Below are 23393 nucleotides of genomic sequence, written 5' to 3'. Positions count from 1 at the left end.
GACTGAGAGAAAAAAAGGATTTGGTTGATAATGAGACCCAGCACAAAACCAAAAACCCTGGTGGGGTGGAGGGAGCCAGTAGGCAGGAAGAAGGAATTCAGCAATAAGATACTGCCAGACGCACCTATGGTCCATACTAAGAAATTTGTGCAAGTTGAAGCAAAGCCTATAGACTGTCCATCACTTGCTCTATGATAAAGAGACATCTTAGCTTTCTAGTTGATGTCTGGTGAGTGCCTTCCATCAATGTCCTTGGATCAGCCAGAAGTGACATGAATAATTGTCCCATTATTTTTCTGAACTTTATGAACTGCCCCAAGGTGACACACCTCAGGACAGTCATAGGTCTCCTCAACTAGACAGTACTGAATTATCCATATTACACCATTGCTGCCTTTGGAAAATAATTTTTCATAGCTTGTTTCACCCATGTATATGTCAATCACACTTATCCCTCTATCACAGGCTGTACCGTCTACTTATACAATGGTCTGGTTCCTTTCTTATCTATCTTTTACTGTACTATGAAATCCTGGATATCAGAATACATGGCTTACATCTCTATATTCCCAGAAATTACAAAGGTTCTGACGCAGGAGGTACTTAATACATTATCACACAATTAATAAATGCTTAGTATGTTCCCATCTAAAAATTGTCCTAAAATTTATACACTAAATGGTCTGATATTTATTCTTATACAAAAAAAAAAAAAAAATTAGCAAGGCTGGGCATGCTGGCTCACACCTGTAATCCCAGCATTTTGGGAGGCTGAAGTGGGTGGATCACTTGAGGTCAGGAGCTCGAGACCAGCCTGGGCAACATGGTGAAACTTTGTCTCTACTAAAAATACAAAACAGCCTGGCATGGTGGCACACACCTGCAGTCCCAGCTACTTGGGAGGCTGAGGTGAGAGAATCACCTGAACCCTGGAGGAGCAGGCTGTAGTGAGTCAAGATCATGCCACTGCATTCCAGCCTGGGTGATAGAGCGAGACCCTGTCTCAAATAAATAAATAAATAAATAGATAAATCAAATTCATTAGCAGGAAATAAAGCAAGAGCATATTAATTTAGCCTAAATGGCTATAACAAAATGATCTCAAAAACATTGAAATCAGTTTTCAAATTTAATATCTTCTCTTTAAGAGATGTGTACTACAATTATTGCTCAGAAGTCAGACAGATGTAGGTTCAGATTTTGTCTTTGACACATGCTCTCAATGTGACACTGAGTTAATTATTTTATTTTGTGTGATATTTACTCATTTAAATATGGGTGAAATAATACCTATTGCATAGGATGATATATTAGTGAGATACAATATGTGAAGAACAGTGCAAAGATGAAATGCATATATGCAGTAGTAAAATGTATTATATGAGATCTTATGATAATGCATATGACTGAGGAACTTTGTGTTAACCAGCAACCTATGTCTTCAATATTTGTAAAACCATCCCTAATTATATAAAGAAATGGTTTATTATATACATATTATTCTATTATTGAAAACAAACTTTTTCATTGGAATTGAAACATATTTTATATGGATTTCATTGGAATTGAATGTATTTTATATGTGTTGTTTCATTTAAAGAAAACCATTTAATAATTTCTTTTAAATTTAATACTGTGTTACTTTTTTATAGAAGAAACTTACAATGTAATTAACACAAAAAAGCTTGGAAATAGAAATTACGCTTAGCATCCCAAAGTCAAAGAAAAATAAAAGGAACATTCAAAGATAAAATTGGAAGAATAAAAATTTTAAAGCAACATTAAATATTCAGATCTGGTTTCAGTATTCAAAAACTAATGTCTTTTCTAGCCATTTTGTCCAAATGAGTTTGCGTATATAGAATATTAATTTACCCTCCAATTTGGTTCAAATGGGATTACAATAGACATAAAATGAAAGCAAGTATGCTAAATACATATTCAAAGCCAAAATGATTTAATAAATATTATGAAATAACTGACTGCATAACCATCAACATCTACTAAAAGAAGTCCTCTCCACCAGCTATAAATACACAGCTATACAGGACAATGTGCATGGATTGTATCTTTAAAATGATTCTAATGTTTGAAGAAGGCAATTGACCCAATGGCATTATTAAAAGACTACACTTTTTTTAGAGTATACAGTACATATAAATTATGGATGTTGACTTTGTCAAGCTTAAAATTCTTCAGTATCTCCAATGGTTAGACACCCATAACCAGTGTCATTCCCAGGCGGTGTTCCTAACAGCATAGGCAGTTCCTATGTTACGTTAGGCAGTCCTAGCAGTAAAATTTTAATTTTCCTTTTTACCTGCCTTCATGCATAGAGCATCAAAAACCTTCAGGTTTCCAGGCCTTCCATTTGCTGGAAACTTCCTCTCAGGTTAATTGCAGGTTTAACTCTGTGCCAGTCCCTGTGATAAGTCCTTCCTGTGCATTAGCCAAAATCATCTTCACAAAAAAGTATATGTCAAAGGGACAGAAAATTGAGGTTTAAATAACTTGCCCAATGTCCATACAGTTGCTAAATCATCGCACTCAGGCTTGTAGTCCAAATTCACAATCACTACACTTTGTGGTTGTCAAATCGTTTCTTAGTATTAGAACAAAAGTTCATTCAGAAACTCAATATATACAACAGATAAACTTGGGCCAAGCCTGTTTGGTTGGATAAGGTAAGATGTTGATGATCTAAAGTTCCTCTTTTAGATGGCTCTCACCGCTTCAGGAGGAGCTCAAAGGAGACTAGATTAAAAATCATTGCTCCCAATCCTTCCTTCACCTAAAATGTACCTTCTTGAACCAGTTCTTTCTCAGAGGCGTCAATTTGAAAACCATGATTTCTTCAATGAGATATGTAGCAAATCCCTTGGGCCTTTCACATTCCTCTTTAACCCACAGTTGTAGGACAGAGTCCAGATACCTGGCACTTCCAGGTTCCTACCACACACCAGAATCTTCTCCACTACTGAGGGAGTGCAAAAAATAAAAATAAAAATAAAAAAATAAAAAATAAACACCTGCCTGCAAGCAAAACCCAGAAGGAGCAAGGAGTTAATGTACCTAGGGCAAACTTTAAGCAGCAGAAGACAGGATTGGATGGGCAAATGCTCTGTCCTGTTTCCCAGATAGACGTATGGGGCAGGTGCCTGTGACTTGAGGGAGCAATCTCCATAATGCACCCTATGCTAGCTTTTCCTCTTTGCCTTTCTACACTCTCCACTTCCCTACTCTTGAATCCTGGTATCACCTCACAAATAAACTGCCTCACCTAAGTCCTTGCCTCTAGCTCTGCTTTCAGGGGACTCAAATTGCATATGATGTGCCAGAGGCTATGGGGTGCCCTTAAAACCAAAGGCATCTGTACCCTAACAGAAATGTTAGAGAGAGAAGTAGCAGTTCTTTGGAGCCCCAACATCATTCTTAATATCCTTCCCACCTCTAGCCTTTTTATCTGCCTCACTAATTATACCACTGCTCCCCCAATGAGAAATTGCAGGTGGATTATAAACATAGAAATTTTCATTGATGGATAAATAGTATTTTATCATATCCACAAAATAAAAGTAATAGTACTATATTATGATATTGTTCTATTGTAACATAAGAAATCTGTAAAAATAAAACAAGAATATTATTTTGCAATTCTAAGTACTCAATAGATACAGTGACGTTTACAAAGTACTGCTTGGTCTAGAATCTAGAACTCTCTAAAGAAAGCAGAGAAATGGCCTGAATCCTTAAATCAGCTTACCCCTCCTCAGGTCCAGGTTCCTCAGGCCACCAATGCCACAGGCTCCCACTTCCACCAATAATTTAGTAGAACCCCACTTGGTTAATATCTTATCTAATTTTATGAGATAGATCATATAAATCAATAGATACAACTTATGCCAAATTCTAAATCAGTAGTAATAAAAAATATATATTCCTACAGAAATTAGTCAAAGTAAAATAAACTGGGTTGACAGGGTCAGGAAAAACTCCTGAAAGGAAATAAGACCACACACCTACAGCCATCTAATCTTCGACAAACCTGACAAAAACAAGCAATGGGAAAAGGGTTCCCTATTTAATAAATGGTAATGGGAGAACTGGCTAGCCATATGCAGAAAATTGAACCTGGACCCCTTCCTTATACCATATACAAAAGTTAACTCAAGATGAATTAAAGACTTAAATGTAAAACCCAAAACTACAAAAATCCTAGAAGAAAAACTAGGCAATACCATTCAGGACATAGACATGGGCAAAGATTTCATGACAAAAACACCAAAAGCAACTGCAACAAAAGCAAAAATTGGCAAATGGAATCTATTAAACTAAAGAGCTTCTGCACAGTAAAAGAAACTGTCAGCAGAGAGAACAGACAACCTACAGAATGGGAGAAAATGTATGCAAACCATACATGTGACAAAAATTTAATACCCGGCATCATAAGGAACTTAAATTTACAAGAAACAAACAAATGATCCCATTAAAAAGCAGGCAAAGGAAATGAGCAGACACTTCTTAAAAGAAAACATACATGAAGCCAACAAACATATTGAAAGAAAAAGAGATCAACATCGCTGATCACTAGAGAAGTGCAAATCAAAACCACAATGAAATACCATCCCATGCCAGTCAGAATGGCTTTTAATAAAAGGTCAAAAAACAACAGATGTTGGCAAGGTTGAGGAGAAAAATAAAATGCTTTCACACTGCTGGTGGGAGTTTAAATTAGTTCAATCATTGTGGAAAAAAGTGTGGCTATTCCTCAAAGACCTAGAGGCAGAAATATCATTTGACCCAGCAATCATATAATTGGGTATATACCCTAAGGAATATAAATAATTATCTTATAGATGCATGCACACATATATTCTTTGCAGCACTACTCACAATAACAAACACATGGAATCAACCCAAATGCCCATCAATGATAGACTGGATAAAGAAAATGTGGTACATATACACCGTGGAATACTATAAAACCATAAAAAGGAACGAGATCCTGTCCTTTCCAGAGACATGGATGGAGCTGGAAGCCATTATCCTCAGCAAACTCACTCAGGAACAGAAAACCAAACACCACATGTTCTCACTTAGAAGTGGGAGCTGAACAATGAGAACACGTGGACACAGGGAGGGGAACAACATGCACTGGGGCTTATCAGGGGTAGGGGAGGGGGAGGATCAGGATAAATAACTAATGCATGTAGGGCTTAATACCTAGGTGATGGGGTGATCGGTGCAGCAGATCACCATGGCACACATTTACCTATGTAATAAACCTGAATATCTAGATAAATAGTTAATGCATGTGGGCCTTAATACCTAGGTGGTGGGTTGATCAGTGCAGCAAACCACAATGGCACACGTTGACCTATGTAATAAACCTGCACTTCCTGCACATATACCCTGAGACTTAAAAGTTCAAGAACAGAGTTGACTATATAAAAAAGTATATATGACTTGTTCAAAATGTAACTAATATTTAACTCTCTTTTACCTGCTTAGAAAATGAAAATAATTTGAAATATTTCGCTGAATTTAAAATATATATATATAAAACACTTTAAAAGATCTGAAATTATAAACACAATTATTTTAAGGAAATTAATTTAAAGTAACAGTTCTGCTTTGACTGAATAAATTGAGAAATAAAGTGAATCTTTTTAAACCAAATAAGATCACATAAAAAGTGATTTCTTTGTATTCATTCTGTTTTGTGTAAAAAAATAGGAGTATCAATACATTTCCCTTATGTTATTCTACTTAGGAATAGTGTCATGAAGATCATTTTCAGTTTTTGACATGCTCCATTTGGAGTCTTGTCTTATGATCACTTCTGAAAAATAGTATTTGTTTCAGACAGGAAGAAACAGGGGAGAGATGTCATTGAATGTGACAAGCTGGCCTTGTAGGTAATAGCTGTGTTCTGCGCAACTATTTGGAGGACATTACCGTCAAGAATCCTCTTCTCACCTGCATCTCTAAAAACTTATTTTTTTAGCAATGTTCATAGAGTAATCCTAGTTAGGGTGACTAATTTACACTAAGTAAATTAAGAGTCTAAATAAGTCAAGCGTGTCAAAGTTTTTTTAATAATAATAAACACTAATTGGCAAGAATATTTTATAAGCTCCAAGAAGGCAGAGACTATGCTTATTTCATTGAATAATATAGATCCAGATCTAGATATCAAATAGACAATAACTATTTGTTGAATTATTTAATTAATTTATTTAATGCTGAGGAAAGAAGGATGGGTAACTTGTCTCCCTGACAAAAATTGTATAACTAAATCCACACACTTTTGCTTAACAACTGTAGAATCAAACTAAGAGGATACACTGCTTGATGGCCCACTGAGCTGGGTTAGCTAAAGCATCCATTCCTGATACAGAGGTGCATGTGCAGGGTCAGAAAGCCTATGTGGCTGTTAGGACTCTTCCCTTTCAGGGTGGAGATAAACAAAAAGGTTGAACTCCTCTTTTCTAGATGTTTGGCAAAACTACTCCCTATCTGTTAAAAACATTCACCTTTAGCTGGCATAGAGTACAGCTGAATGAGACTTCAGCTTTTTAAAATTATATTCATACTTCATTCATGCCTGCTTGATTCTACACCACAGTAAACCCAAGTCTCTCAGTGACATATTTAGACAACCTTTCTTGGCTAATCTCATCTATTATGCTTTGCCCTTCATAGACTTATACTTCAGATTCTGGGAGCAGCTTACTATGCCCTTATTCTCAGTCACTACTGTGTTTGATGTTCTGTTAAAGCAACGGTTTTGAAGAAGCAATAACAAGTCAATGAGGTGAGATTTAGTCTTAACTTCTGGTGATATCATATGAAAATAAACTTCAAGGAAGTGTCTGTCGTTCTTAGTTTGTGCTTGGATTTTGGTTGCTTTGAATGCTGTTTAAAATGACTAGGCCAGCAGATGGGGCTTGTAAAACAGTTAATTATACAGAGATACATTTGCCGTGATATCTTTTATTATATTTAGATGTGTATTATAAAATCACAATGAACAATCTTAGAATTTTGAAAATTTTAATGATTTTGACATGAACACATAAAGGCATGCTTAGTATATCCTTTATATGGAAGTAAGTATATCTAAATACAAATACATTTTTCCATTTGCTATTTATTCAATTGCTTTTCTATTTCTTTTCTCCTCTCTTTGCCTTCTTTTGGTAATATTCACCAACTGGTAATATCAAGCAACAGGTAAAAAAGAAATAAAAACGAGTGGAACAAAGTATAATTCATGAGTTTCAGAAGCTATTTCCCAAGTTATACATTTGTTCTATTATCATGTTGATTTTTTATCATTTTTCTTACTGACAGAGCAATAAATGGAGATCTTCTATCCAATAAGTGTCTCTACAGTATCCTGATTGGTGTATTTTTCACAGTACTATAAAGCTTTTTGAAATATCTGTGAAGCAATTTATAGATCTTACAATGACTAAAATTGCAGGTTTAATTTCTATTTTAGCATACAATGCAAGTTCCTGCCATATTTGTATAATCTGTCCATATTCTCTTGGATGAAATATACATGATGTGAGCCTTCTTAGTGACTCTAAATGGCTACATGGAGTCTTCCAGAGTGTCTATGCACAGTTTTGGACCAATCAAAGTAAATAAACAAAATACAGACCTGAATTCTGTAGCCAGAACACAGAAGCAATGATTTTAACCTAGAAAAATCACAGCAGTTGTTAAAGTCATCTACCTCTAGAGGAAAGAATCAGGATGACTTCTTTCTGCTTTTGCATAGCAACTTCTCCAATCAGTTTCACTGACATTAGCTGAAAAATGCCCCCAGACCAGCGAATCATGAACAGGGCTATTTCATGTTGCTGCTTTACCATTGAAGAGAGTCTGCCAACATAAACTATTATTTCTTCTTTTTTAACTTTTAAGTTTGGGGTGGGGGTGGTACAAGTTCAGGTTTGCTACATAGGTAAACTTGTGTCATGAGGGATTGTTATAAGGGTTATTTCATCATCCAGGTATTAAACTGAGTAACCAGTAGTTATTTTTCCTGATCCTTTCCCTCCTTCCACCCTCCACCCTCCAATAGGCACCAGTATATGTTGTTCTTCTCTATGTGTCTGTGTATTCTCATTGTTTAGTTACCACTTATAGGTGAGAACATGTGGTATTTGGTTTTCTGTTCCTGTGTTAGTTTGCTAAGGATAATGGCCTCCAGCTCCATCCATGTCCCTGCAAAGAACATGGTCTCATTCCTTTTTTATGACTACATAGTGTTCCATAGTGTATATACACAACATTTTCCTTATCCAGTCTATCATTGATGGGCATTTAGGTTGATTCCATGTCTTTGCTATCACGAATAGTGCTGCAATGGACATACATATGCATGTTTTTATAAAGTAATAAAGTATATTCCTTTGGGTGTATACTGAATAATGGGATTATAGGGTCAAATAGTATTTGTCTTTAAGTCTTTGAGGAATAGCCACACTGTCTTCCACAATGGCTAAACAAATTTATAGTTCCACAAACAGTGTATAAGCATTCCTTCTTCTCCACAACCTCACCAGCATCTGTTATTTGCTGACTTTTTGTTAGTAGCCATTCTGATTGGTGTGAGATGGTAATTTATTGTGGTTTTGATTTGTATTTCTCTAATGATCAGCAATGTTGAGCTTTTTTTTCGTATGTTTGTTGGACACATGTATGCCTTCTTTTGAAAAGTGCCTGTTCATATTCTTTGCCCACTTTTCAATGGGAGTATTCACTTTTTTTCTTGTCAATTTGTTTAAGTTCCTTATAGATGCTGGGTATTAAACTTTTGTCAGATGTATAGTTTGCAAACGTTTTCTCCCATTCTGTAGGTTGTGTGTTTACTCTGCTGATATTTTCTCTTGCTGTGCAGAAGCTCTTTAGTTTAATTAGATTCCGTTTGTCAATTTTTGCTTTTGTTGCAATTGCTCTTGGTGTCTTTCTAATAAAATATTTGCCTGTGCCTATGTCCTGAATGGTATTGCTTAGGTTATCCTCCAGGGATTTTGTAATAAACTATTATTTCTAGCAATAGTGAAGCAGTAGTATTGGCATGTTTCTGAGATCATGCCACAGTCATGGTAATATCAACTGTGCTATTGGTGTGGAGGAAGATACCTGTTTTCCAAGTTGCTCTTGCCTCTGAGAATATTGCCCTGAAGGCTATATCAAAGCATAATTTATCTGAAAATTATAAGTATATGAAGAAAAATGAAAACACACAAGAAAGCCTATCATTTAAAATTGAAATTTATCTATTAAAATTATATTCCTGCCAGGCACGGTGGCTCACACCTGTAAACCCAGCACTTTGCGAGGCTGAGGCGGGCAGATTGCTTGAGTTCAGGAGTTCCAGACAAGCCTGGACAACATAGTGAAACGATCACTTGAGCCCAGGAGGCAGAGGTTTCAGTGAGCTGACACAGCACCACAGCACTCACACTCCAGCCTGAGCAACAGAGTGAGACCCTGTCCCAAAAATAAAATAAAATAAAATAAAATATAAAATAAATAAAATAAAATAAAATAAAATAATAAAATAAAATAAAATAATAAAATAAAATAAAATAAAATAAAATACAATAAAATAAAATACAGGATGTTCCAGTCTACTATGATCCTCTCAGTACCATTATGACGCAGGCAACAGAGAATCAATTGAAAGCTAAAACTGCTTTTCAGACAGGTTACATAGGTAGAAGACATATACATGAATGCATTCATTCATCTCACACATCTTTTAAAACAGAATATCTTCACACCCCATGTAGCAATTGCGACATTTATTTACTTTCTATTCACAGAAAATCTCCCTCTTACAATTGATTATACTACTTATATCATTCTTCCTCTCATACTCTCCTCTATGCTCTCCATTCAGTATATTTTTCCCTCCACTCCACTGAATAGCTCCTAAAGGGACATCAATGCCTGCACTGCTAAATTCTATCAGTAATGCTCTACTCTTAGTTTACTTAATCTCTCAGCCACATTTGCTTCCTCTTTTCTCGGTATTTGTGCTCATTAAAGGATAAGAAAGATGATTCGTAGGGGCACCAGATGAAAATACCAATCTTCTAATTTATTTTATTTTAAAAATGAGAAACAAAATAAAGTTGACTAATATTTACTAAATCACTAGACACTGATGCTCTCACTTGACCCATAAGATACATGATCACAGAGTATACTCCAAGTACCTGGAGAGGAGAGTGGTGGTCCCACAACTCAAAGGGGTTGTAGACCTTGACTTACAACTTAACTAAATGAATTGCAGTTTATCTGTGCATAGTTAATGGATTTATGAATTATATTTTCTACCTCAAACCAAAAATAAAATTAAAGGGGGGCAAATGGCTTTAAGATTGATTTCTACAATCCTCATGTAATAAAGTTTTGAATAAAACTTTTTTATATATACTTTAAGTTCTAGGGTACATGTGCACAACATGCAGGTTTGTTACATATGTATACATATGACATGTTGGTGTGCTGCACCCATTAGTCTTTTATATTAGGCATATCTCCTAATGCTATCCCTACCCCCTACCCCCACCCCACCCCAGACCCTGCTGTGTGATGTTCCCCACCTGTGTCCAAGGGTTCTCATTGTTCAATTCCCACCTATGAGTGAGAACATGCAGTGTTTGGTTTTCTGTCCTTGCAATAGTTTGCTCAGAATGATGGTTTCCAGCTGCATCCGTGTCCCTACAAAGGACATGAACTCACCCTTTTTTATGGCTGCATAGTATTCCATGGTGTATATGTGCCACATTTTCTTGATCCAGTCTATTGTTGATGGACATTTGGGTTGGTTCCAAGTCTTTGCTGTTGTGAAGAGTGCCGCAATAAACATACGTGTGCATGTGTCTTTATAGTAACATGATTTATAATCCTCTGGGCATATGCCCAGTAATGGGATGGCTGGGTCAAATGGTATTTCTAGTTCTAGATCCTTGAGGAATTGCGATGCTATCTTCCACAGTGGCTGAACTAGTTTACAGTCCCACCAAAAGTGTAAAAGTGTTCCTATTTCTCCACATCCTCTCCAGCACCTGCTGTTTCCTGACTTTTTAATGATTGCCATTCTAACTGGTGTCAAGATGCTATCTCATGGTGGTTTTGATTTGCATTTCTCTGATGGCCAGTGATGACGAACACTTTTTCATGTGTTTGTTGGCTGTATAAATGTCTTCTTTTGAGAAGTGTCTGTTCATATCCTTTCCCACTTTTTGATGGGGTTGTTTGATTTTTTCTTGTAAATTTATTTAAGTTCTTTGTAGATTCTGGATATTAGCCCTTTGTCAGATGGGTAGATTGTAAAAATTTTCTCCCCTTCTGTAGGTTGCCTGTTCACTCTGATGGTAGTTTCTTTGGCTGTGCAGAAACTCTTTAGTTTAATTAGATCCCATTTGTCAATTTGGGCTTTTGCTGCCGTTGTTTTTGGTGTTTTAGTCATGAAGTCCTTGCCCATACCTATGGCCTGAATGGTATTGCCTAGGTTTTCTTCTAGGGTTTTTAAGGTTTTAGGTCTAATATTTAAGGATTTAATCCATGTTGAATTAATCTTTGTACAAGGTGTAAGGAAGGGATCCTGTCTCAGCTTTCTACATATGGCTAGCCAGTTTTCCCAGCACCATTTATTGAATAGGAAATCCTTTTCCCATTTCTTGTTTTTGTCAGGTTTGTCAAAGATCAGATGGTTGTAGATGTGTGGCATTATTTCTGAGGACTCTGTTTGGTTCCATTGATCTATATCTCTGTTTTGGTACAGGTATCATACTGTTTTGGTTACTGTAGCCTTGTAGTATAGTTTGAAGTCAGGTAGCGTGATGCCTCCAGCTTTGTTCTTTTGACTTAGGATTGTCTTGGCAGTGAGGGCTCTTTTTTGGTTCCATATGAACTTTAAAGTAGTTTTTTCCAATTCTGTGAAGAAACTCATTTATAGCTTAATGGGGATGGCATTGAACCTGTAAATTACCTTGGGCAGTATGGCCATTTTCACAATATTGATTCTTCCTATCCATGAGCATGGAATGTTCTTCCATTTGTTTGTGTCCTCTTTTATTTCACTGAGCAGTGGTTTGTAGTTCTCCTTGAAGAGGTCCTTCACATCCCTTGTAAGTTGAATTCCTAGGTATTTGATTCTCTTTGAAGCTGTTGTAAATGGGATTTCACCCATGATTTGGCTCTCTGTTTGTCTGTTATTGGTGCATAGGAATGCCTGTGATTTGTGCACATTGATTTTGTATCCTGAGACTTTGCTGAAGTTGCTTATCAGCTTAAGGAGATTTGGGGCTGAGACAATGGGGTTTTCCAAATATACAATCATGTCATCTGCAAACAGGGACAATGTGGCTTCCTCTTTTCCTAATTGAATACTCTTTATTTCTTTCTCTTGCCTGATTGCCCTGGCCAGAACGTCCAACACTATGTTAAATAGGAGTGGTGAGAGAGGGCATCCTGTCTTGTGCCAGTTTTCAAAGGGAATTCTTCCAGCTTTTACCCATTAAGTACAATATTGGCTGTGGGTTTGTCATAAATAGCTCTTATTATTTTGATGTACATCCCATCAATACCTAGTTTATTGAGAGTTTTTAGCATGAAAGGCTGTTGAATTTCGTCAAAGGCCTTTTCTGCATCTGTTGAGATAATCATGTGGTTTTTTTCTTGGTTCTGTTTTTAATGGATCATGTTTATTGATTTGCATATGTTAAACCAGCCTTGCATCCCACGGATGAAGCCCATTTGATCATGGTGGATACACTTTTTGATATGCTGCTGGATTCGGTTTGCCAGTATTTTATTGAGAATTTTTGCATCCATGATCCTCAGGGATATTGGTCTAAAATTCTCTTTTTTTATTGTGTCTCTGCCAGGCTTTGGTATCAGGATGATGCTGGCCTCATAAAATGAGTTAGGGAGGATTCACTCTTTCTATCGATTGGAATAGTTTCAGAAGGAATGGTACAGCTCCTCTTTGTACCTCTGGTAGAATTCAGCTGTGAATCCATCTGGTCCTGGACTTTTTTTGGTTGGTAGGCTATTAATTATTGCCTCAATTTCAGAGCCTGTTATTGGTCTCTTTAGGGATTCAACGTCTTCCTGGTTTAGTCTTGGGAGGTTGTATGTGTCCAGGAATTTATCCATTTCTTCTAGATTTTCTAGTTTATTTGCGTAGAGGTGTTTATAGTATTCTCTGTTGGTAGTTTGTATTTCTGTGGGATCAGTGGTGATATCCCCTTTATCATTTTTTATTGCGTCTATTTGATTCTTCTCTCTTTTCTTCTTTATTAGTCTTGTTAGCAGGCTATCAATTTTCTTGAACTTTTCAAAAAACCAGCTCCTGGATCCATTGATTTTTTGAAGGGTTTTCTGTGTCTCTATCTCCTTCAGTTCTGCTCTGATCTTAGTTATTTCTTGCCTTCTGCTAGCTTTTGAATGTGTTTGCTCTTGCTTCCTTAGTTCTTTTATTTGTGATGTTAGGGTGTCAATTTTAGATCTTTCCTGCTTTCTCTTGTGGGCACTTCATGCTATAAATTTCCCTTACACACTGCTTTAAATGTGTCCCAGAGATTCTGGTATGTCGTATCTTTGTTCTCATTGGTTTCAAAGAACATCTTTATTTCTGCCTTCATTTCGTTATGTACCCAGTAGTCATTCAGGAGCAGGTTATTCAGTTTCCATGTAGTTGAGCGGTTTTGATTGAGTTTCTTAGTCCTGCGTTCTAGCTTGATTGCACTGTGGTCTGAGAGACAGTTTGTTATAATTTCTATTCTATTAAATTTGCTGAGGAGTGCTTTACTTCCAACTATGTGGTCAATTTTGGAATAAGTGCAATGTGGTGCTGAGAAGAATGTATAGTCTGTTGATTTGGGGTAGAGAGTTCTGTAGATGTCTGTTAGGTCCGCTTGGTGCAGAACTGAGTTCAATTCCTGGATATCCTTGTTAACTTTCTGTATCATTGATCTATCTAATGTTGACAGTGGCGTATTAAAGTTCCCCATTATTATTGTGAGGAGTCTAAGTCTCTTTGTAGGTCTCTAAGGACTTGCTTTATGAATCTGGGTGCTCTTGTATTGGGTGCCTATATATATTTAGGATAGTTAGCTCTTCTTGTTGAATTGATTCCTTTGTCATTATGTAATGGCCTTCTTTGTCTCTTTTCACCTTTGTTGGTTTAAGGTCTGTTTTATCAGAGACTAGGATTGCAACTCCTGCCTTTTTTTGTTTTCCATTTGCTTGGCAGATCTTCCTCCATCCCTTTATTTTGAGCCTGTGTGTGCATGTGAAATGGGTCTCCTGAATACAGCAGACTGATGGGTCTTGACTCTTTATCCAATTTGCCAGTCTGTGTCTTTTAATTGGAGCATTTAGCCCATTTACATTTAGGGTTAATATAGGTATGAGTGAATTTGATCCTGTCATTATGATATTAGCTGGTTATTTTGCTCATTAGTTGATGCAGTTTCTTTCTAGCATCAATGGTCTTTATAATTTGGCATGGTTTTGCAGTGACTGGCACCATTTGTTCCTTTCCATGTTTAGTGCTTCCTTCAGGAGTTCTTGTAAGGCAGGCCTGGTGGTGACAAAATCTCTCAGCATTTGCTTGTCTGTAAAGGATTTTATTTCTCCTTCACTTATGAAACTTAGTTTGGTTGGATATGAAATTCTGTGATGAAAATTCTTTTCTTTAAGAAATTTGAATTTGGCCCCCACTCTCTTCTGGCTTGTAGAGTTTCTGCTGAAAGAGCCACTGTTAGTCTGATGGGCTTCCCTTTGTAGGTAACCCGACCTTTCTCTCTGGCTGCCCTTTACATTTTTCCCTTCATTTCAACTTTGGTGAATATGACAATTATTGTCTTGGAGTTGCTCTTCTCAAGGAGTATATTTGTAGCATTCTCTGTATTCTTGGATTTGAATGTTGGCCTGCCTTGCTAGGTTGGGGAAGTTCTCCTGGATAATATCCTGCAGAGTCTTTTCCAACTTGTTTCCATTCTCCCCGTCACTTTCAGGTACACCAATCAGATATAGATTTGGTTTTTTCACATAGTCCCATATTTCTTGGAGGTTTCGTTTGTTTGTTTTTACTCTTTTTTCTCTAAACTCCTCTTCTCACTTCATTTCATTCATTTGATCTTCAATCAATGATACCGTCTTTCTTCCACTTGATCAATCAGGTACTGAAGCTTGTGTATTTGTCATGTAGTTCTTGTGCCATGGTTTTCAGCTCCATCAGATCATTTAAGGTCTTCTCGATGTAGCTGGAAGATGGCCGAATAGGAGCAGCTCCAGTCTTCAACTCCCAGCGCCAGCCACACTGAAGACCGGTGGATTTTGGCATTTTCAACTGAGGTACTGGGTTCATTCACTGGGAAAATGGACGATCCGCACTGCTAGCTGCTGCAGCCCCATCGCCAGTGAGAGTTGAAGCAGGGCGGTGCGGCCACTCACCCAAGCGCAGCGGGGAAGGGAATCCCTTCCTACCCAGGGGAACTGGAGACACAACACCTGGAGAATCGGCACTCCCACCCCAATACTGGGCGCTTTGAGCAAACAGGCACACCAGGAGATCATATCCCACACCTGGCCGGGAGGGTCCTACCACCCACGAGCCTCCCCATTGCTATCGCAGTCTGTGATCTACCGCAAGGCAGGAGCCAGGCTGGTGAGGGGTGCCCGCCATTGCTGAGGCTTAGGTAAACAAAGCTGCTGGGAAGCTCGAACTGGGTGGGAGCCTACAGCAGCTCAAGGAAACCCGCCTGTCTCTGTAGACCCACCTCTGGGGCAGGCACAGTAAACACAACAACAAAGCAGCAGACACCTCTGCAGACGAAACACCTCTGTTCGACAGCTTGAAGAGAGCAGTGGATCTCCAACACAGGTGGAGATCTGAGAAGGGACAGACTCTCTAAGCTCAAGCTGGTCCCTGACCCCTGAGTAGCCTAACTGGGAGACATCCCACTCAGGGGCAGTCTGACACCCCACACTCCCTACAGGGTGGAGTACACCCTGAGAGGAAGCTTCCAAAGCTAAAGAATCAGACAGGTACACTGCTGTTCAGAAATATTCTATCTTCTGCAGCCTCTGCTGCTGATACCCAGGCAAACAGGGTCTGGAGGACCTCCAGCAATCTCCAACAGACCTACGCTGAGGGTCTTGACTGTTAGAAGGGAAAACTACTTACCGTGAAGGACACACTCCCCACACCAAAACCCCCATCAGTACATCACCATCATCAAAGACCAGAGGCAGATACAAAAACCACAAAGATGGGGAAAAGTAGGCAGAAAAGCTGGAAATCAAAAATAAGAGCGATCTCCCCGGCAAAGGAGCGCAGGCTCATCACAGCAACGGATCAAAGCTGGACGGAATGACTTTGACGAGATGAGAGAAGAAGGCTTCAGTCCATCAAATCTCAGAGCCAAAGGATAAATTACGCATCTACAAAAGAAACTAAAAATCTTGGAAAAAAGTGTGAAGAATTTACTCGCTAGACTAATTAATGCAGAGAAGGTCATAAACTTAAATGAAAGAGATGGAAAACTATGACACGGTGGTACCACGACAAATGCATGTCAGCAACCGGTTTCGACTAACTGGAAGAAAGAGTATCAGCCACTGAGGATCAATGAATGCCGAAGCGCAGAAGAGAAACCAAAAAGAAAAAAAGAAGAAAAAAGAAATGAACAAAGCCTGCAAGAAGTATGGGATTATGTAAAAAGACCAAATCTCCGCCTGATTGGGGTGCCTGGAAAGTGAGGGGGAAAATGGGAACCAAGTTGGAAAACACTCTTCTCGTGATATCATCCAGGAGAACTTCAACCTAGTAGGGCAGGCCAACATTCAAATCCAGGAAATACAGAGAATGCCACAAAGATACTCACGAGAAGACATAACTCCAAGACACATAATTGCCAGATCTACCAAAGTTGTTCATGAAAATCTTAAGGGCAGCCAGAGAGAAAGGTCGGTTACCCACAAAGGGAAGCCCATCAGACTCACAGCAGATCTCGGGCAGAAACTCTCCAAGCCAGAAGAGAGGGGCCAATATTCAACATTCTTAAAGAAAAGAATTTTCAACCCAGAATTTCATATCCAGCCAAACTAAGTTTCATCAGTGAAGGAGAAATAAAATCCTTTACAGATAAGCAAATGCTAGAGATTTTGTCACCACTAGGCCTGCCTTACAAGAGACCCTGAAGAAGCACTCAACATGGAAAGGAACAACCGTACCAGCCATCTCAAAAACATGCCAAAATGTAAAGATCCATCGAGGCTAGGAAGAAAACTGCATCAACTAATGAGCAAAATAACCAGTTAATATCATACCTTGGCAGGATCAAGTCTACACACAACAATCTTAACCCTAAATGTAAATGGACTAAATGCTCCAATTAAGAGACACACAGACTGGCAAACTGATAAAGAGTCAAGACTCCATCAGTCTGTTGTGACTCAGGAGACCCATCTCACAATGCAGAGACATACATAGGGCTCAAAATAAAGGGATGGGAGGAAGATTTACCAAGCAAAATGGAGAACAAAAACGCTGGGGTTGCAATACTATCTCTGATAAAAACAGACTTTAAACCATCAAAGATCAAAAGAGAAGCAGCTGGGCCATTACATAATGGTAAAGGGACTAAATCTCAACAGGAAGAGCTAACTATCCTAAATATATGAAAACCAAACACAGGAGCACTCCAGATTCATAAAGCAAGTCCTTAGAGACTTACAAAGAGACTTAGACTTACACAATAATAATGGGGAGACTTCAACACTCCACTGTCAACATTATTAGACAGATCAACTAGACAGAAAGTTAACAAGGATATCCAGGAATTGAACCATCTCGGCAAGGGGCAGACCTAATAGACATCTATAGAACTTCCACCCCAAATCAACAGAATATACATTCTTCAAAGCACCACAACGTGTATTCTACTCCAAAATTGACCACGCACTGGAAGCAGCACTCCTCAGCAAAATGTACAAGAACAGAAATGATAACAACCGTCTCTCGACCACAGTGCAATCAAACTAGAACTCAGGACTAAGAAACTCAATCAAAACCGCCCAACTACATGGAACTGAACAACCTGCTCCCCTGAATGACTACTGGGTACATCACCAAATGAAGGCAGAAATAAAGATGTTCTTTGAAACCAATGAGAATAAAGATATAAACACCTAGAATTTGGGACACATTTAAAGCTGGCGTGTAGAGGGAAATTTATAGCACTAAATGCCCATAATAAGAGAAAGCAGGAAAGATCTAAAATTGACACTCTAACATCAAAGAATTAAAAGAACTAGAGAAGATAGAGCAAACACATTCGAAAGCTAGCAGAAGGCAAAGAAATAATCCAAGATCAGAGCAGAACTGAAGGAGATAGAGAGACACAAAAACCCTCCAAAAATCAATGAATCCAGAGCTGTTTTGAAGATCAACAAAAAAATTGACAGACCACTAGCAAGACTAATAAAGAAGAAAGAGAGAAGAATCAAATCGACGAATTAAAAATGATAAAGGGATATCACCACCCACCCCACAGAAATGCAAACTACCATCAGAGAATACTATAAACACTTCTACTAAATAAACTGGAAAATCTAGAAGAAATGGATAATTTACTGACACTTACACTCTTCCAAGACTGTAAACGAAAGGGAAGAAGTTGAATCCCTGAATAGACCAATAGCAGGCTCTGGAAATTGAGGCAATTAATAGCCTTCCAAGCACAACCAAAAAAAAGTCCAGAACCAGATGGATTCACAGCTGAATTCCTACCAGAGGCGGCCAAGGAGGAGTTGGTACCATTCCTTCTGGAAACTATTCCAATCAATAGAAAAGAGGGAATCCTCCCTAACTCATTTTATGAGGCCAACATCATCCTGATACCAAAGCCTGGCAGAGATATTAACAAAAAAAAGAGAATTTAGACCAATATCCCTGATGAACATCGATGCAAAAAATCCTCAATAAAATAATGGCAAAACCGATTCAGCAACACATCAAAAGCTATCCACCATGATCAAGTGGGCTTCATCCCTGGGATGCAAGGCTGTCTAACATTCAAATCAATAAAACATAATCCAGCAAGTAAACAGTAGAACCAAAGATAAGAACCACATTATTTCAATAGATGCAGAAAGGCTTTTGACAAAATTCAACAGCCCTCATGCTAAAACGCCAATAAATTCGGGTATTGATGGAACGTGACTTCAAAAAATAATAAGAGCTATTTATGATTAACCTACAGCCAATATCATAATTGAATTGGCAAAAACTGAAAATTCCCTTGAAAAACTGGCACAAGACAGGATGCCCCCTCTCTCACCACTCCTATTCAACATAGTGTTGGGAAGTTCTGGCTAGGGCAATCAGACAAGAGAAAGAAATCAAGGGTATTCAGTTAGGGAAAAGAAGAAGTCAAATTGTCCCTGTTTGCAGATGACATGATTGCATATTTAGAAAACCCCACTGCCTCGGCCCAAAAATCTCCTTAAGCTGATAAGCAACTTCAGCAAAGTCTCAGGATACAAAATTACCGTGCAAAAAAATCACAAGCATTCTTATACACCCGCAACAGACAAACAGAGAGCCAAATCAGGAATGAACTTCCATTCACAATTGCTTCAAAGAGAATCAAAATACCTAGGAATCCAACTTACAAGGATGTAAAGGACCTCCAAGGAGAACTACAAAACCACTGCTCAGTGAAATAAAAGAGGACACAAACAAATGGAAGAAGAACATACCATGCTCATGGATAGAAGCAAATCAATATCGCGGAAAAATGGCCATACTGCCCAAGGTAATTTTATAGATTCAATGCCATCCCCATCAAGCTACCAATGAGTTTCTTCACAGAATTGGAAAAAACTGCTTTAAAGTTCATATGGAACCAAAAAAGAGCCCGCGATCTCCAAGACAATCCTAAGTCAAAGAACAACGCTTGGAGGCATCACGCTACCTGACTTCAACCATACTAAAGGCTACAGTAATCCAAAACAGCATGGTACTGGTACCAAAACAGACATAGATCAATGGAACAGAACAGAGGCCTCAGAAATAATACTCACACAAAATACAGCCATCTGATCTTGACAAACCTGAGAGAAAACAAGAAAATGGGGAAAGGATTCCATTTAATAAAATGAAAAGGGGAAAATTGGCTAGCCATAAGTAGAAAGCTGAAACTGGATCCTTTCTACTCCTTTATAATGAAAATTAATTCAAGATGGGATTAGAGACTTAAATGTTAGACCTAATACCGTGAAAAATCCTAGAGGAAAACCTAGGTAGTGCAAATTATTCAGGACATAGGCATGGGCAAAGACTTCAAGGTCTAAAAACACCAAAAGCAACGGCAGCAAAGCCAAAATTCGACAAATGGGATCTCATTAAACTAAAGAGCTTCTGCACAGCAAAAGAAAAACTACCATCAGAGTGAACAGGCCTACAGAATGGGAGAAAATTTTGCACCCACTGCATCTGACAAAGGGCTATTATCCAGAATCTACAAAGAACTCAAACAAATTTACAAGAAAAAACAAACAACCCCATCAAAGTAAAAGGATATGAATAGACATTTCAAAAAGAAGACATTCATACAGCCAACAAACACATGAAAAAATGCTCATCACTGGCCATCAGAGAAATGCAAATCAAAACCACAATGAGATACCATCTCACACCAGTTAGAATGGCTTATCATTAAAAAGTCAGGGAAACAATGTAGGTGCTGAGAGGATGTGGAGAAATAGGAACACTTTTACACTGTTGGGGGATTGTAAACTAGTTCAACCATTATGGAAAAAACAGTATGGCTTATTCCTCAAGGATCTAGAACTAGATGTACCATATGACCTGTGCCATCCCATTACTGGGGATATACCTAAAGGATTATAAATTATGCTAAGTAAAGACACATGCAATAACGCATGTTTATTGCAGCACTATTCACAATAGCAAAGACTTGAATCAACCCAAAATGTCCATCAGCACAGATTGATTAAGAAAATGTGGCACATATACACCATGGAATACTATGCAGCCATAAAAAGGGGATGAGCTTGTGTCCTTGTAGGGACACATGGATGCAGCTGGAATCCATCATTCTTAGCAAACTATCACAAAGAACAGAAAACCAAACACCGCGATGTTCTCACTCATAGGTGGGAACTGAACAATGAGATCACTTGACTCAGGAAGGGGAACATCACAATAATCGGGTCCCAAGGATGGGGAGGGGGGAGGGGGAGGATTGCATTGTGAGTTATACCTGATGTAAATGACGAAGTTGATGGGTGCAGCACACCAACAAGGCACAAGTATAATATATGTAAATAAACCTGCATCGCTATGCACATGTACCCTACAACTTGGCTGTAGTATAATAATAATAAATAAATTTAAAAAAACAAAAACAAAAACAAAAAAACAAACAAAAATAAATAAATAAATAAATAAAATAAATAAATAAATAAACCATGTAGCTGGAAAAAAAAAAAAGGTCTTCTCTATGCTGTTTATTCTAGTTTGACATTCGCCTAATCTTTTTCTGCTGTTTTAGCTTGTTTATTGGTTCTAACATCCTCCTTTAGCTTGGAGGAGTTTGTTATTACTGTCATCTGGAAGCCTTCTTTCTCAACTTGTCGGGTCATTCTCCATCCAACTTGTCTCCATTGCTGTGAGGAGCTTATCTCTTTGGAGTAGAAGAGTAACTCTGATTTTTAGAATTTTCAGCTTTTCTGCTCTGATTCCTCCCCATCTTTGTGGTTTTATCTACCTTTGGTCTTTGATGATGGTGACATACAGATGGGGTTTTGCTGTGGATGTCCTTTCTGTTTGTTAGTTTGCCTTCTATCAGTCAGGACCCTTAGCTGCAGGTCTCTTGGAGTTTGCTGGAGGTCCACTCCAGACCCTGTTTGCCTGGGTATCACCAGTGGAGGCTGCAGAAGAGTGAATATTGCAGAACGGCAAATGTTTCTGCCTAATCCTTCCTCTGGAAGTTTCATCTCAGAGGGGCACCCAGCTGTATGAGGTGTCAGTTGGCCCCTACTGGGAGATGTTTCCAGTTAGGCCAGTCGGGCGTCATGGACCCACTTGGGGAGGCGGTCTGTCTATTCTCAGATCTCAAACTCTGTGCTGAGAGAACCACTACTCTCTTCAAAGCTGTCAGACAGGGACGTTTAAGTCTGCAGTAGTTTCTTCTGCCTTTTTTTTAGCTATGCCCTGAACCCAGAGGCAGAGTCTACAGAGGCAAGCAGGCCTCCTTGAGCTGCAGTGGGCTCTACCCAGTTCGAGGTTCCCAGCTGCTTGGTTTACATCCTCAAGCCTCAGCAATGGTGGATGCCCCTCCCCCAGCCTCACTGCCACCTTGCAGTTCAATCTCAGACTGCTGTACTAGCAGTGAGCGAGGTTCCATGGGGGTGAGACCCTCCAAGTCAGGTGCAGGATATAATCTCCTGGTGTGCCTTTTGCTAAGACCATTGGAAAAGCACAGTATCAGAGTGGGAGTGTCCTGATTTTCCAGGTACTGTCTGTCACAGCTTCCTTTGGCTAGGAAGGGGAATTCCCCAACCCCTTGCACTTCCCGGGTGAGGCAATGCCACGCCCTGCTTCTGCTCACACTCCATGGCCTGTACCCACTGTCCGGCAAGCCCCAGTGAGATAAACCCAGTACCTCATTGGAGTGCAGAAATCACCCATCTTCTGTGTCGCTCACACTGGGAGTTGTAGACTGGAACTGTTCCTATTTGGCCATCTTGGAACCGGACATCTGAATAAAACTTTTATTTTGTTCAAAAATGAATGACTTGACCCCAAAGTTGAGGACAGGGTGGTATCAAATACTTCACATTCTAAATAGGTCTGACAACAATTAGGGCTATGTGCCAGTCCACAGATTAGTAAGAATCAGCAAAACCAAACTTACTTCCATCAGAGAATCTTGTCTATACATATTTTTAACATACTTTATTTTTAGAGAAGTTTTAAGTTCACAGCAAAATTGAGCAGAAGGTAAAAAGATATCCCATATGCCCCTTGTCTTCACACATGCATCGACTTAGACTCCCCCATAATCAACACTCCCACCAGAGTGGTCCATTGGCTACAAGTGATGAACCTACCTTGACACATCATTGTTACCCCAAAACCATAGTTTACATTAAGGTTCACTTGGTGTTCTCCATCCTGAGGGATTGGACAAGCTTATAAAGACATGTACCCACCATTTTAATGTCATACATAATAGTTTCACTGCCCTGAAAATCCTCTATGCTTTACCTATACATCCCTCCCTCCCTTCAACCCCTGGCAACTACTGATCCTTTTT

This window comes from Papio anubis, chromosome 5, assembly GCF_008728515.1.
Source record: "Papio anubis isolate 15944 chromosome 5, Panubis1.0, whole genome shotgun sequence".
Classification (NCBI taxonomy): Eukaryota; Metazoa; Chordata; class Mammalia; order Primates; family Cercopithecidae; genus Papio; species Papio anubis.
Note: the sequence above shows the minus strand (reverse complement) of the source record.